General features: G+C 45.0%; 1 protein-coding gene across 1 annotated transcript in view; it reads right to left on the reverse strand.

Annotated features, from left to right (window-relative positions):
• Positions 1 to 16,083, reverse strand: part of LOC134021968 (NACHT, LRR and PYD domains-containing protein 12-like) — a 248,064-nt gene that overhangs the window by 102,175 nt on the left and 129,806 nt on the right.

The raw sequence follows: 16,083 nt of genomic DNA on the forward strand, positions 1-16,083 counted from the left end.
CACTATTCACAGACTGTCATGGAAATTTTGGAATACAGTTATAATGTGTGTGTTTCATATATGAGGAATGTGTTTTAACGGAAGTCTAAAGTTGATTAAGAGTCAACTACATTTGGTAGAGATGCCATTTGCAGTTTTATAACTAGGAGACGGGAAGTCTGGGTGACCTGAGAGAGTTCTTGTCACCTGGGGAGGAAGAGACAGTTGGTCTGGAGACAAATGTGGATTCAACTGTATTGTTATTGTGATCTGCTGCTCTGACCCTTCCTGTAGACTTGTTTGAAGTGGCCCACACAAAGGACAGTTGACCATTTGACTGGTGAACCCCTGTGGTTTTACTATCTACTGGTTTGGGGAGAGAGGCCACAATAAAGAACCGTGGGAACTTGATATGAAGTCACTGTCACTGAGCAGTGCTGACCAATCACAGAGTTCAGAATAACCATTTGATCTAAAGTTTATATAAGGCAGGGTTTTGGGGTTGTTCTGGATCACTCTGGCGAACGACCTGTGGCTAGCACCTCCTTCGTTATGACCGATCACAAAGTACTTTGTTAAATCATGATCTGTATAAGCAAAATAAATTTATTGTAACCGCCATCTCTTGACTATTCAAATCTACACAGTGCCACTAGAATTTTTTCATATCACAGACACATATACACACACAACTACGCACACACGCAAACACACAACGCACACACATAAATGCACACTCACGCAGACTCATGGCAGCAGCTCCCTGACAACCCAGAGAGGAACACCAAGTACCCCCATGTTCTGGGTTCTGAGGGGTTCAGCTCAGGGAAGCACAGCTGGGAGGTGGAGGTGGGGGACCATCCTTAACTTGCTTAACTTAGCAAGTTAACCCTCGTGCTGCCTTCGGGTCACATGACCCAAAGGTTCATAACGAACCATTGTTGTGTTTACCCAATTTTACCCAATACAAAAACAAATAAAAAGAATTTTCTTTTAACCTTCGCAATGTGGAGGGTCTGAGACAGCCCGACGGTTAAAAGAAAATGCTTTACTTTGTTTTTGTATGCGGTAAAGGTGTCGCAATACGACGGTGGGTAACAATGACTAATGGGTCAGAATGACCCGAAGAGAACACGAGGGTTAAGCTTAACTATTTCAACAGAACCGCTCTTGACCGTCATTGGTTAACACAAAGGCATGCAAATGTCCCATGGCTCTTCTTCATTGGCTCCCTTGCATAGACCTGGCGCGTGTGTGTGCGTGCGTGTTTACGTATGTGCGTGTTTACGACATCAACCCTGATTGAAACACAACAACAAAATCTCCGGTCCTGGGGGTCGTAACAAATGGTCACCAGACCTTGCGTCTCCACCTGTAGTCCTTGTCACACAGTATCTCCTTAAAACGACCAAGACCCCCAACATCCTCTAGTCCTAACAAATGCTCACCCTTCCCCCAGGGTGATAAGAAAGCCTAGAGTTTAGCTTAGAGGGCTCTGTTATCTGCTGACAAAGAATGCTAAGCATCTGTATTGTTCAGTATAAAACATCACATCCTTGATCCTTAATTTCTCCGACACCTCCACACTTATAAAGACTCCTTTACTGTGAAACTCTACCCATACTTCTCTATTTCAAGAGCTGGTGATGCCAGACACCCTGACGTAAATATCTGCCAATCAAGCGTCTAGTAAATGAGCATATTATTACTGTTCTGATTAACTTGTCAACCAGTCCACTCACGGAACAGGTGATCCTACATGTACTGTTAGTCACATCCAGTATGAAGGTGTTGGAGTTGAGCCAAACTGGGTCTGATCTGTTGTATCTCTGTTGTATCTCTGTTGTATCTCTGTCATCTGTTTCCTTTATGAGAATTTAGGATGGGGGGGTTGTGGTGATGTAATACCCACAACATGTAGATATACTGGATGTGTGTGTTTTGGAGGGAGGTTTAATCGTGTCTGTTTAGATATCTAATTGGAGGTTGGCTGGAGGAGTGTGGCTTCATGTATTAAGGTTGACATCTCTTTGTAGTGGAGTTCTATATAATGAGTGGGTCTGGGGGTTCTGTTCTAATGTAGTAATGGTCAGATGTGTTGAAGTGGGAGGGGATCTTAGCACTGTCCAGATATTTGAGTGTGTTCACTGTAGTTTGTGATACCAGAATTTTTTTAAATCAGCATGATATCTTATACTTTGTCATATTACCGAAACAAATGGATTTTGTGTTTGATTGATATAGTAAAATGAATGGTCATTTGAATGTAAAAAATGTATATTGGTATAAAGTATATATATATTGGTATAAAGGTGGCTGAGCGGTGAGGGAATTGGGCTAGTAATCCAAAGGTTGCCAGTTCGATTCCCGGTCATGCCAACTGACGTTGTGTCCTTGGGCAAGGCACTTCACCCTACTTGCCTCGGAGGAATGTCCCTGTACTTACTGTAAGTCGCTCTGGATAAGAGCGTCTGCTAAATGACTAAATGTAAATGTATATAATATTCTGTACTGCATTGTTACAAATCATTCTACCCACCAGCACATTTAAACTGATTTGATCATTTGAAAGCTTTTTTGTTGTTTCTCCTTATCCCTATTTAAAAGTGTGTTCATTCACTGTAATCAGAATAAATTATAGTTCTATACAATAATTGGGAAGTTTTTTTTTGCCATTTATCCATGAGGCCTTATAATGCCCCCCCTTGAAGCAGGCTAACACAGGTGTCGTTAATGAGTGTAATGAGGCGCGCTGCCCGAGTGCCATGCCTGAACTAGGCTTCACTCATATGTGTGTGTGTTATGTCTGTGTGTGTTTGAGTGTCTGCGTGCGTGTGTGTGTGAGCATGCGTGTCTTTGTGTGATCGTAACACAAATACAAAGGTTTAGCGTGTCAGTGTTGCAGCCAGACACTTTAGAGCAGTGGTTCTCAACCCTGGTCCTCAGGTACCCCCTGTCCTGCACCTTTTAGATGTTTCCCTGCTCCAACACACCTGATTCAAATGAATGGGTCGTTATCTAGTTATGCAGAAGCCTGTTAACGACCATTCATTTGAATCAGGTGTGTTGGAGCAGGGAAACATCTAAAAGGTGCAGGACAGGGGGTACCTGAGGACCAGGGTTGAGAACTACTGCTCAGAGTATATCTCCTGTTTAGGCAGAAGCCACTTTGGTGATTGTGTTTATCTGAAAGGCGTTTTAGCGGTGGAATAGCTGTTCATTCTCCTTCTGAGTAGATGGCCAGGGGAGGGCTCTGTGGAGTCAGTACCAATAACTAGTAGCAGCAGCACATGTCCCAGCGCCCTCTGCTGTGATCAAACTCCCTCGCACTTAAACACATCTGGTCATTACTACATTAGAATACCGTAGAACCCCTAGATCCAGTCATTACATATAACGCCCCCACAAAGATATTTGAACAGTAATATATTTCCCCCCCCTCCAGCCGACCTCCCGTTAGATATTTAAATACACATGATTAGGCTAAGCCTTCTTTCAAAACACACATACACAGTTTATTGACATGTTGTAGGTATGACATCACCCACCAGTACTGCATCCTAACTTCTCATAGAAGCAGCAGATGACAGAGACCCAGTATGAGGGCCGAGGCCCAACTCCAACACCTTCATACTGGATGTAACATACCTGGAGGATCATCTGTTACCTGAGGGGACTGGTTGACAAGTTAATCAGAACAATAACAACTTAATAATGTGTTCATTTACCAGATGCTTTTATTGAAAGCAACATACAGGGTGACATGTGAACCTGCAACCTGGGAGTCAAATGCAGATCACCCACCAGGTCATCAACCATCAGATTCCACAGTGAACAGTCTCTATAAATCATCACTTTAACATCCTTCATGTGCTTCACGTCAGTCTGTGTTTCTAACACTGGTCAGATCACCAGACAGAGAGAGCCAGGAATGTGTGGTGTTGGGGTTCAGAATGACAGGAGTGAAGCTGACCACCCCCTCATTCGGACTGAGTGTGTTTATAGCTGCTGAGAAACGACACCTTCTGTTTCTGCAGCTGCTGTTCCACAGCAGAGATGCTGACGGAGAGAGAGGAGATCTGGGCCTGAATCTTCTTCATCTCTCTGGAGATGGTCTTCCCCTTCTCCTCCTCTTCCTCCCTCACAGCTGCCAGTCTGGCCTCCTCTTCCTCTCTCAGGAACTGGTGCAGCTTCTGAAACTGCACCCTGATCTGTGTCTCCGTGGTGACCAGCTGCTTCTTAGAGTGCTGCACTACTTCCTGGTTCGTCTCCTCCACATGTTTGTATTTGTCCTGCAGAGACTGTAAGTCACCCTTCAGTTTCTCCTTCAGGCTGTGAGTTAGACCCCCCCCCCCCCTCCCAACACCCCTCTTTATCACTCAGTGAGTTAGACCCCCCCCCTCCCAACACCCCTCTTTATCACTCAGTGAGTTAGACCCCCCCCTCCCAACACCCCTCTTTATCACTCAGTGAGTTAGACCCCCCCCCCTCCCAACACCCCTCTTTATCACTCAGTGAGTTAGACCCCCCCCCTCCCAACACCCCTCTTTATCACACAGTGAGTTAGACCCCCCCCCTACCAACACCCCTCTTTATCAAGTCAAGTCAAGGGGCTCTATGCACGTCAGTAGAACGTTCACGACAATGCCAAATAATACGGTTCACTTACTTCCGGCGCTCCAACTACTTTGAAACAATGGCGCGGTTTTATATCAGATGTCTGACGGAGCTGCCAAAACTGACAATTAATGACGTCCATCGCCTGACAAAAATCATCATCAAAGGCACCCAGTAGCAAACTGGAGAAGGGGTTTAAAATGTACGCCTCCTCCTACATTCATAAATACGAAGGTGAGTCTGTCATTCTTGTATTTTTGTATCGTCACGGTTAACTAGCTAGCGTTAGCTATTTGTAGGCTAATGTAAACATTGCGTTACCTCAGCGATAGTATCGTTAGTATCTGTGAGGTGAATATTTTTTCAGCTAAGTTAAGAATTTATGATTTAACATGTTTAAGTATATAATTCGATATAGCTTATACATGATTGTAACGTTACTTGAAGTACTCTGCTGTAATCTGTGTGTGTAATTCATAGTGTCAAATAAAGACAGGGCGACAGGAGAGGTAGCTGTGCGGGCTTTGTGCTTCAGGTCGATGAGGAAGCACGAAAAACCTCATACAGTGAAAGTAGGGTGTCATTGGTAGTATATTGGTTCGAGTTCAACTGTTCTGAGACGTTCAAGCTCAGCTGTTCGTAGAGGTTTAAGTTAGGGTGACCAGATGACAAATATCCGACGAGGCAAAATCCCGGACGATTTTGGAATCAATTTTTTAGGTCTCAAAAAGAGCAAATGTCCGGGTAAAAGAGGACGTCTGGTCACCCTATTTAAGTTCAAGATTTGTACATTTAAGGTAAATAGGAGTGTATGTCTTCAGGGTACTTGTTGTGCCCACAAGTCTCAATTTGAACACACCATTTAAGGAGGGTGCTCCATCTCATGCCAACAGTTTGTTTGTAAGCCAAATATATTCATATGCACTGACTGAAAATGATCTATCAACAGATTGTTCTCCGAGATCCAGTGCCTGTCATCTTGGTGATGTGCAGGTGCTCATGTGTGGCTGGTACTGCCATGTGCAACCACACAGTTGCTCTGCTGTTCCAGACAGCCCACTTCTCCCAGATCAGTGTGCCAGTGGTTCCACCGGTTCACAGCTGTACAGAAGAGGAGCAACAATGGCACAAACCACGGACAGCTGTACATTTCATAATCTCAGATTTTACAATGCAGATGAAGGTGAAACATTTTACAATGAAGACTTGTCATGAACACCTAATTTGTTGCTTATTTCTCAGGGTATAAAACCAGGACCAGTTGGCAAGATGGTGGTTACAAAGCCTGTGCAAGGCCGGATGTGTAAAGGCGGCTTACGGTAAATGTTCAAGATTCAAGATTGCTTAATTACATCACATTTACCCGTAAAACAGTGTAAAAAATATGTTGTGGCTGCCTCACATTTTATAGTGTCATGTTATATACATTTGAATGCTATGTTTTCTTCAAAGGAGTACTCTGATGAGAGGGATGGTTGGCCCACTTCCTGACCTGTCTGTGCTGCATGTGACAGAGGCATACAGTGGACTAGATCTACAAGATAGGCCAATGGTGACAACAATGGGTATGAGTGTGACCAAAACACTAGCAGAGTCAGAGTTTGGACCGGTGCAGAGAGGAAGTGTTTTATCCTATCAACAGCCCAAACTCCTCTCCAAAAACATTGTGTGGCATCCGAATGCTCCACCCTCTCCCAATATTCCCCTGGAGGCGCACAAACCTTCACCAGCAGAGTGTGTGTGGGTGCACAGAGGAGGAGCAGCTGCATTTGCAAAGCCTGACTGTGTCCATGGAGATGGCCCATAGAATTGAAGTCTCCACACGTGATCAGAGCTCTACTCAGGAATGGCACATGCTACGACAGCAAAGAATAACGTCATCAAGGTTTAGGGAGGTGTGTCATGTGCGCGGCCACAGTACCTCAGAATCTCTTGCCGAGAGAATGATTCGTGGCACCAGGCAGACTGCAGACATGAAGAGGGGATCGGACATGGAAGTCGAGGCAGCTAAACAGTATGCAAACAGCACAAATGTCAATTACTCACCTTGTGGACCAGTCATCCATCCACAGGTTCCATGGCTAGGTACTTCACCAGATGGGCTTGTTTACAATCCCACTGCAACCCCATCATTCGGTTTAGTGGAAATTAAATGTCCAAATGTAAAAAGTTACGTGGAGTGTAAGTATTTGTTGATGTCAAATGGAAGTTTCAAGCTAAGGAAAAGCCATGTGTACTTTTGGCAAGTGCAAGGACAGCTTCTTATAACAGGACTTGCTTGGTGTGATTTTTTTGTTTGGGCTGAAGATGATTTCTTTGTACAGCGATTACATGTAGATGAAGAAGTTCAAGAGGTAATCAGACAAAAGTGTGATACATTTTACTTTGGTGTTTATATGCAAAAGTACCTCTCAATGAGACGTAATGTGTAAGATTTATGTTTAATTTACAATATGAAATCAACAAGCCATCAATTAACAACTGTTAAAAATAAATACATATATTTACAAAAGGCTCTGTGTGATAATATTAGTAACAAGAAATTGGTTAACAAATGGTAACAAGAGATCTTCCAGGACAGAACATTTCAGTTGGGACCCTTCTTATTTAGCCCATGACCTGACAAGGGGTTTGTTTTGGTAGTTCACAAGCAAACAAGCAACAGTATACATTTCATTGATGCTCCCAGCAATTGACAGTGGTATGACTGAGTCAAATAACTTGTTCTCCTTCACTCTCCTTATTACTCTTTCAACGTGCACTCTGAGACGTGCTATTTTTTGTGTCTGGAGGACGCATTCTGCCGGCATCTGGCTCCGTTTCTGCAGAAAAGGGGGGCAGTAGACCTTGCACTTGACCACATCTGATATCAGAAAGCCTTTGTCAACCATGACGCCCATGTCATCAGTAAGGAGATCAGCTGAGCCTGAACGTCTAAAAAGCTCTTTGTCGCTCACAGACCCCTCATAGAGTGAGGAAACAAAGGTCACTGCACCATGAGGGGCCATCCCAATCAGTCCCTTCATGGTGCAGTGAGATTTATACGACGAGTACATCTCACTCTGGAGGAGAGGAGAAGATGGTGTCTGGCATTTCAGCTCTGTGCAGTCCACAATTACTTGTGTATCCGGGAATTCTTTGAACTCTTCAGGGAGGTGAGCTTTTCCATCCTCTTTTTCCATCCAGATACACACCGAGCCCAGGAGTGTGTAGAGGTAGTTTGTCCATGAGGACAAGATGCGGCTTACGGTGGACTGGTGTATTGCGAATCTGTTGGCCAAGTCCCTCTCTTTAAGGCCAGCCGCTAGGTACATCAGGAAGAGGAACAGCTCGTCTATGGGTTGTAATGACTGTTGAGATAAAACAATATGTTTGTTAAGGCAATGTAGAATGTTACCAGGGTTAAAGAACTACACGCACCAACTAAACATGCAAATACAAACCGTGTGTGCAGGACGGACCACTGAGACTGGTTCATTTCTCCTCTCAGCAGCTCGGACCTTTGACGTTCGGATCTTTTTGTGCACCGATGGCTCAATCAGTCCCAAAACATCATAAAATGCCGGTAACTGGCAAATCTATGAGAAGAAAACACAGACAAAGCGTACAGACTTTACAGAGAATAGATACCAAACAGATTTACAGAGATTACCCTACATCCACATCTCCTTTTTCTCTAGCCTTCCTATAGCCTACTCCAAAATAGCTTCCAAAATAAAATAAATCAACCACAAAATCAATCTATCACACCAACAGTCTTTTGTCACATTTAATTTGTTAAAAACTATGTTGATTCCCCATGATGGATGACAGTTAAGTTAGCAGTAAAATCTCGATGATCATTCACATAATGTACATTTTGTTTTTGAGAATTTCTTGGAATACCGATTATTGTGACATGCATATTTTTGAATAGCAATAAGAATTCAAAAGATCTTGGTAAATATTGGGATTTTTAACATTAACTCAATAAAAGATTGACCTATTAGGGTGCTAAAATGTTTTATTTATTTGTATCCATGACAATCCCAAGAAGATCAAACTCGTTTGATGGAATTCCAAACCATTGTCACAATGAAAGAATTACAGTGTCGAACATTCCATTCTAAAGTTACCATGAATATGATGTACCAAACACAGCAGAAATCATCGACACAAGACAAGCACTGCCGCTTTACAATTACAATTATACAAAAAACGAAAGACAAACCAGCAAATTCCTCTTTCACTGCGAGGTAAGTTAAGCCTAAAATAAAGTTATTGCCTACAGTATGTACAAAACTTTTTTTTGACTTTTGGTGTCTCAACAGGAGACCAGTCTCACGTAGTGGTTTTTTTCTGTCTTCAAAAACAATATTTCAACACAAATAATTAGATATAATATAAAAACATAACATTACCAAACCTGCAGGCCAATGTTACTCCCTGTAGTCTTGATCCAAATGTTTCTCTCCACACAGAACTGCAGCCATGAATTGGGAACTTCCCACCATTGATCCACATGCTCCTGTGAAGTTCACTGAGCTGTATGACTTTTGACACCACCAGAATGTCTGGATGAGGTAAGATTGTGGTGATAAACCAGAACCAAATGCAACAGTATCACTGTGCTTGATGACAGTGGCATTATATATGATGACTGGCATAGACATTGACACAACTATCTCCCAGAAAACAACCATGAGGCGGTTCATGTCCTTACTGGAGCAAGGAGCGGTTCCATCCTCTGTTACTCTGAAGGACATCACCGAGTGGCTCTCTGGAGAACAATGCTTCATCAGCAAGTGAGACAGGCTTAGTCTTTCTCTTACAAATCACATGTCTGTGCACATTTGTGTATATGTGATTGTTGTGTGTGAATGTGTATGTATGAGAGAGAGAGAGAGAGAGAGAGAGAGAGACAGAGAGAGAGAGAGAGAGAGAGAGAGAGAGAGAGAGAGAGAGAGAGAGAGAGAGAGAGAGAGAGAGAGAGAGAGAGAGAGAGAGAGAGAGAGAGAGAGAGAGAGAGAGAGAGAGAGAGAGAGAGAGAGAGAGAGCAATTGTCATTAGAAAAGTGATGGTTTGCTCTGTTTTTTATTTCTTCTATTTGAAGGTGCCGGGCCTGCAATCATGACTTGCGACAGCTGACTGCCATCAGGGTAAGAGCTTCACAGTGGACCTTGTTCACAGTACAAACTCCCAGAGAACCAAAGACTCGTATTACAATCTCTATATTGAAAACAGTAACAGTGCAAGTTACATTTATTTATTCAAGTTGTTAATGTGTGATTGCACATAGAAAACAATTGATCTTTGATGGTGTTTCTGTACTCAGGTCTGGTATATGAAGAGACGCGACCAGCTGCTGAAGATCCAGGAGGAGATACTCAGAGAGACCGAGAAGGAGTGTCGTCTCTCTGGGCTGTTTGGCAGAAAGGTACATGACAACAACCTGGTGTAGAGAAACAGTACATCACATTATGGATCAAAGGATTTCCTGTATTTCTCTGTCTGTCAACTTTCTCTTCTCTCTCGCTCGCTCTCTCTCTCTCTCTCTCTCTCTCCTCTCTCTCTCTCTCTCTCTCTCTCTCTCTCTCTCTCTCTCTCTCTCTCTCTCTGTCTCTCTCTCTCTCTCTCTCTCTCTCTCTCTCTCTGTGTCTCTCTCTCTCTCTCTCTCTCTCTCTCTCTCTCTCTCTCTCTCTCTCTCTCTCTCTCTCTCTCTCTCTGTCTCTCTCTCTCTCTCTCTCTCTCTCTCTCTGTGTCTCTCTCTCTCTCTCTGTCTCTCTCTATCTCTATCTCTTTCCCTGTCTCTCTCTCTCTGTGTGTCTCTCTCTCTCTCTCTCTGTCTCTCTGTCTCTCTGTCTCTATCTCTCTCTCTCTGTCTCTCTCTCTGTCTCTGTCTCTGTCTGTCTCTGTCTCTCTCTATCTCTTTCTCTCTCTGTCTCTGTCACTCTCTCTAACTCTCTTCTATTTTTCTCTGGTGAAGGTCACCATGGAGGGACTTCATAGGAGTATGAAGATGTTCAGACCGTGTGTAGAGACCGAGGTCAGACATCTGCTCTCTGGCCTTCCTCACAGCCTGATGCCCTCTCACTCCACCTCTGAGGTCCCCGGAGCTCCCAGTCTCCTGCAGGAAACTGGAGAGCTCACCCCCAGGCTGGTCACCATCACCTTCCGCCACCTGCTGGGTGGAGGTACCCAGGGAGGAACCACCTGGACCTCCGTAGACGGGCTGAGGGCCAAGGCCGCCATGGAGGAGATCCGGTGGCTGCTGAAGGACACCGTCACCTCTGTCCTGGCTCCGTACGGGGACGTCCCGGTGCACAAGATTGTGTTCATCACCTCAGCTCTGGCCCGGGATGTGGTGAAGGCTGTCTTTGACAGGTTTGAGGTGGAGTCTTCCACTTTCTGCCTGCTGAATGACAGCTACAACTTGCATTCTCTGGAGGCAACCAGGAAGTTGGTGGATGAGGTGGCAAGGGGGAACAAGGTCATTGTGTTTTCAGTCTGGAGCTTATAGATGTCAAAATCACTCACATTTCACGTTTCTCTCACGACAGCTCCAGAACATGTGGGCATAATCTAGGTCTTAAACTAAGTCTCACTGTTTGAACTGTCTATCAACAGGGTCATAACAAGCCAGGTGCTGAGAGCTCCTTCAGCCTCAAGGAGAGCATCACCGTGGACACTGATCCCCAGGCAGAAAAGGTGAAGAAAGCACATTGATTCATAGTTGGCTTTGGGTTCAGTGTAATCGTGACCAAAATGGAAGATTGTTTTCAATGGCAACTGAACCTTAATTCTCCCTCCAGTCTTGGTCTACCTCAATGGAGAAAGGCCTCACCATCAAGGCCATCATCCAGGACCAGAAGGAGATCAAGGCCCTGGCCAGTGCTGGAGCTGACATGAAGACCAGTCAGAACAGACATCTGACTACATCTCAGCTGTCCACAGCTTCTCTGGCTGAGTCTGGCCTCGACCTCACCCTGAGGGAGGCTGGGGCTCATGCTGCTGAGGGGAAGCTGGACAGAGGCAAGGCCTCAAAGCTGGCCCTAGAGGCTGGCCTCACCAGCACCAAGACCCTGGCCCTAGAGGCTGGCCTCACCAGCACCAAGACCCTGGATCTAGAGGCTGGCCTCACCAGCACCAAGACCCTGGATCTAGAGGCTGGCCTCACCAGCACCAAGACCCTGGATCTAGAGGCTGGCCTCACCAGCACCAAGACCCTGGGCCTAGAGGCTGGCCTCACCAGCACCAAGACCCTGGATCTAGAGGCTGGCCTCACCAGCACCAAGACCCTGGATCTAGAGGCTGGCCTCACCAGCACCAAGACCCTTGATCTAGAGGCTGGCCTCACCAGCACCAAGACCCTGGATCTAGAGGCTGGCCTCACCAGCACCAAGACCCTGGGCCTAGAGGCTGGCCTCATCAGTACCAAGACCCTTGATCTAGAGGCTGGCCTCACCAGCACCAAGACCCTGGATCTAGAGGCTGGCCTCACCAGCAGCAAGACCCTGGATCTAGAGGCTGGCCTCACCAGCACCAAGATTCTGGCTATAGAAGCTGGCCTCACCAGCACCAAGACCCTGGATCTAGAGGCTGGCCTCACCAGGACCAAGACCCTGGCCCTAGAAGCTGGCCTCACCAGCACCAAGACCCTGGGTCTAGAGGCTGGCCTCACCAGCACCAAGACCCTGGATCTAGAGGCTGGCCTCACCAGCACCAAGACCCTGGATCTAGAGGCTGGCCTCACCAGCACCAAGACCCTGGATGGAGCTTCTGCCAAGATGCTGTTGCTTCTAGAAGATGAGCCACTGCTGAGCATCCATGGTGTCTTCCCTCAGGAGGCTCCAAGACTCCTCATGGTGTGAACATTAAATCATTCTTTTGTTGACAAGTTTCACCAGACTGAATAATACCATTGTACATGTGGTATGAATATGCTTCAGTTTGGAAGTTTATGCCATTGCTCTACAGTATAGCTTATGGTCTCACATGCTTAGTATTGTCTGTTCACAGACCAGTGAGGTCCCAGCTGACGTGGAACAGGAGAGCTGCATTGGTGAGTACCTTCTCAGATACCAGGAAGCTACATGCACAAGTTCTACTACAAACACACTTCTCAGATACCAGGAAGCTACATGCACAAGTTCTACTACATACACACTTCTCAAATACCAGGAAGCTACATGCACAAGTTCTACTACATACACACTTCTCAGATACCAGGAAGCTACATGCACAAGTTCTACTACATACACACTTCTCAGATACCAGGAAGCTGTGTGGAGAACATGCAGATACAGTGTTAATGCAGGTTTTCTTCCTCAGTGGGCGGACAACAGGAGGAGGATGGAGGGGAGGAGATAAGGGGGGGGATGAGAGGATTCCTCCGTCGAATGAGGAAGCTCTTTACCTGCTGCTCTGCCTCCTCAGAAGAGGAGGACTAGAGAGGCTCCCCAACAGTGAGAGGGACCTGAGGACCAGGCAATATCATCAATATGGACCCCTTGGACATAACCTGTGTCCATCACAGAGCCTGAGCACAAAAGAAAATGTACTTTGTAGCCATGTCTTTTTTTGTGGTTGACTTTTTATTTATGGGGATTTACTGAAAATAACGTGTCAGTGTTCATTATTTTGATTTACAAATATATATACATATATACTGTATACATAAAACTGAAAATATATAGTCTCTGCTACACTAGGGTCCAAACAGTTGAAGTACAGTATTCAAACATCAAATGTGTTCAAATCAAATCAAAACATCAAAGTTCAAATGTGGCATCATTTCAATGTAAACGTTTTGTAACACGGCGCACAATGCAGCAGAGGGATAAGACAAGAACCCTTTTAGACTCTCCATGTGGTTCAATTCTTCAATGAAAAAGACACATGAACCCAAGCACCTTAGAACCCTGCAGAGCATTCCATAAGAGAGCCAGAGGCAGGAGACAGAGAAACAGCATGAAGGAGGCTTGAGACAGATCAGAGGGAACAGAACAGAACATGAGGTCTACTGCAGGTTTAGGCAAAGTACATCTTGTATGTGAACACCAGGGTGCATGTGTTGAAAGAAAGATCGGGTGATATTGAGACCCGCTTCCATGATAGGTTTGTTGTTTTGTGGACATTGTGGATGTCAGCTAGTGGTCACAGCCAAACAGCTCCAGGGAAACCCTGTCCTGTTCCGGAAGGACCCGGGCCATGAGCATGACCTTGACGCTCTCAAAGTGGTCGTAGTGGTGGCCCACAATGACCTTGACGCCGTCGGGACCACACATGCCCTCGTCAACCTTCTTGAAGATGGTGAAAGAAGCGTCTTTCACAGGAACACGGGGGCTGGCCATCAGGTCTGTGTCGTAGATGGTTTGACCTCTTAGGAGCAAGAGGATGGTCATGGGAAAGCAGCAAGAGGGCTCAGAAGACCCAGTGGTGATCAAGGTTCCGTCGTGTTAACATATCAATGGGGTCTTATACATCACTCTCATTGCTCCGGATAGCAGCTCCAGGGAAACCCTGTGCTGTTCCGGAAGGGTCCGGGCCGTGAGCATGGTCACTGGTGTGGGGAGGGGGGAGAGCGCTGTTGTGCTGTAGCAGATTAGAGCTACCAAAATGAAGTGTCAACTTGACTCTTTTAACAGCGAGCAATTTCAACCTTGATATATTCATATGTGAAATCAATATTATAAAAGTTATGGCATTGTATGACATGGTTCAAAAGTGTTGCAATCTAGATAGACTTTACAGTCTATAAAAAACATAATTAAGAACCTACAATTAGCAGTCACAGCGTTTGACAATGGTGATTCAATCTGCTCCCTGATGGTTTGTGCATTAGCTGTGCGTGTGTGGTCCGCCCCCTAGTGGATTGCTGGTGGAACTGCAGGGGACCGTGCTGCCTCCAGCCAAGCTGGTACAGAACATAGTTCTGCTGCTGTCAGGAACATGCTAGGTAGCAGTACAAGTCACTGGAGGGGCTAATGCTTCAGAGGCGATCCTGAGGTTTTCAACTGTAAAATGAAGGCAGTCTGCATTGACACTGAGCACACATAGAAGCAAGCCATGTAACCATACGTTTTATTCAATCGTCTTGAGGCAACAATAGTTGATTGAACACCGGTTGACCGTAAACTAGAGTTGAAGGTAAAGAGACGAGAAGACCCAAACTCATGTTCTCCTGTTCAACCAAGATCCAGACTCCACGCTCAGGAGACTCACAAGCCTTCATGTCGGCTTCCTCGGTTCACCTGGTGACCAGAAACCAATTACTGCTGATATCATTCACCTATCCTCAAAGTCTTATTCTAGGGACAGTTCCCTTCCTGACGGAGACTTTTAGTCCTTACATGTATAAGGTAATAATATCCTATTAATATCTTTCTTAGTTTTATAGTGCTCAAAAGGTATCTCACTTTGAAGGAACAATATTTGCACATATAAAGGAGCTGCACATTGCTGAAACAAAGAGAAACTCAAGAAAAGCCCAATAACATGTCTGCTCAGGTAGTGATTGGTATAGCAGCATTGATCAGCAGTATGTTATCATTCCTTCACACATGTTTGGATGCAAAAACAACTCCTTTCGAATGCGCTGCAAGCTCTGCGCACCCAAGTAGGCTACCACGAGCTAATGGCTTTCACAAACTCGCCGTCTAATTTGAATAAAGGCTATTGATAACATACCTCTGAAGTTTGACGTTTTGCAGCATTATACTTATAGGCAACTAGTCATCATATCTTCCGCTCCATGAAACACATGTTAATGTTAGTAGTAGGCTACACATATGGTTCTTTAATGTATTTGCATTGTACTAAAATGCGTTCATTTTCAATGGGCATAAACAGGTGCAGCCCACGTTTTTCAACATTAACATTTCAATATAACAAGTCATTATGGCCTTTGGAAAAATGTTTTTTGGGGGGGAGGTGGGGTCGTGCATTATAGACCCCTGTGCCTAAGCTTTTGTCCTTAATGGCATTTTGTCCCCTTACTACTTTTACTTTTATACTTTAAGTAGTTTTGAAACCAGTACTTTTATACTTTTACTTGAGTAAAAAGCTTGAATTGATACTTCAACTTCTACAGAAGTATTTTTAAAGCCTAGTATCTATACTTCCACTTGAGTAATGAATGTGAATACTTTTGACACCTCTGAACACAACACACACATAAGTACATCAGAATCTTAGAACCTTTCCTTTTCTGAGTCAACGCGCACCTCCCTGTGCTATAGGTTTGTTAGGAAAACAAACAGGACCGTTACACTCCAACAGCAATATAACTTGTTTATTGACAATGATCAGATACAGTAGAGTGTTCCGGACGGCAGTGAGTCTCTGTGATGGTCTTCTCCTGATATCCACTCAGCCCAGCGAGTTCCAGCCAGGTGAGAAACTCCCAGTCCTCGTCCGTACTGCTGAAAGTACATTTCTGGCTCCTTGGCAACGGTCCTTACGTTGTCCGGGAGAAAGTGGGCAAGGAGACCTGCAGGGTAGAAGAAC

This window comes from Osmerus eperlanus, chromosome 6 (assembly GCF_963692335.1).
Source record: "Osmerus eperlanus chromosome 6, fOsmEpe2.1, whole genome shotgun sequence".
In the NCBI taxonomy this organism is placed as follows: domain Eukaryota; kingdom Metazoa; phylum Chordata; class Actinopteri; order Osmeriformes; family Osmeridae; genus Osmerus; species Osmerus eperlanus.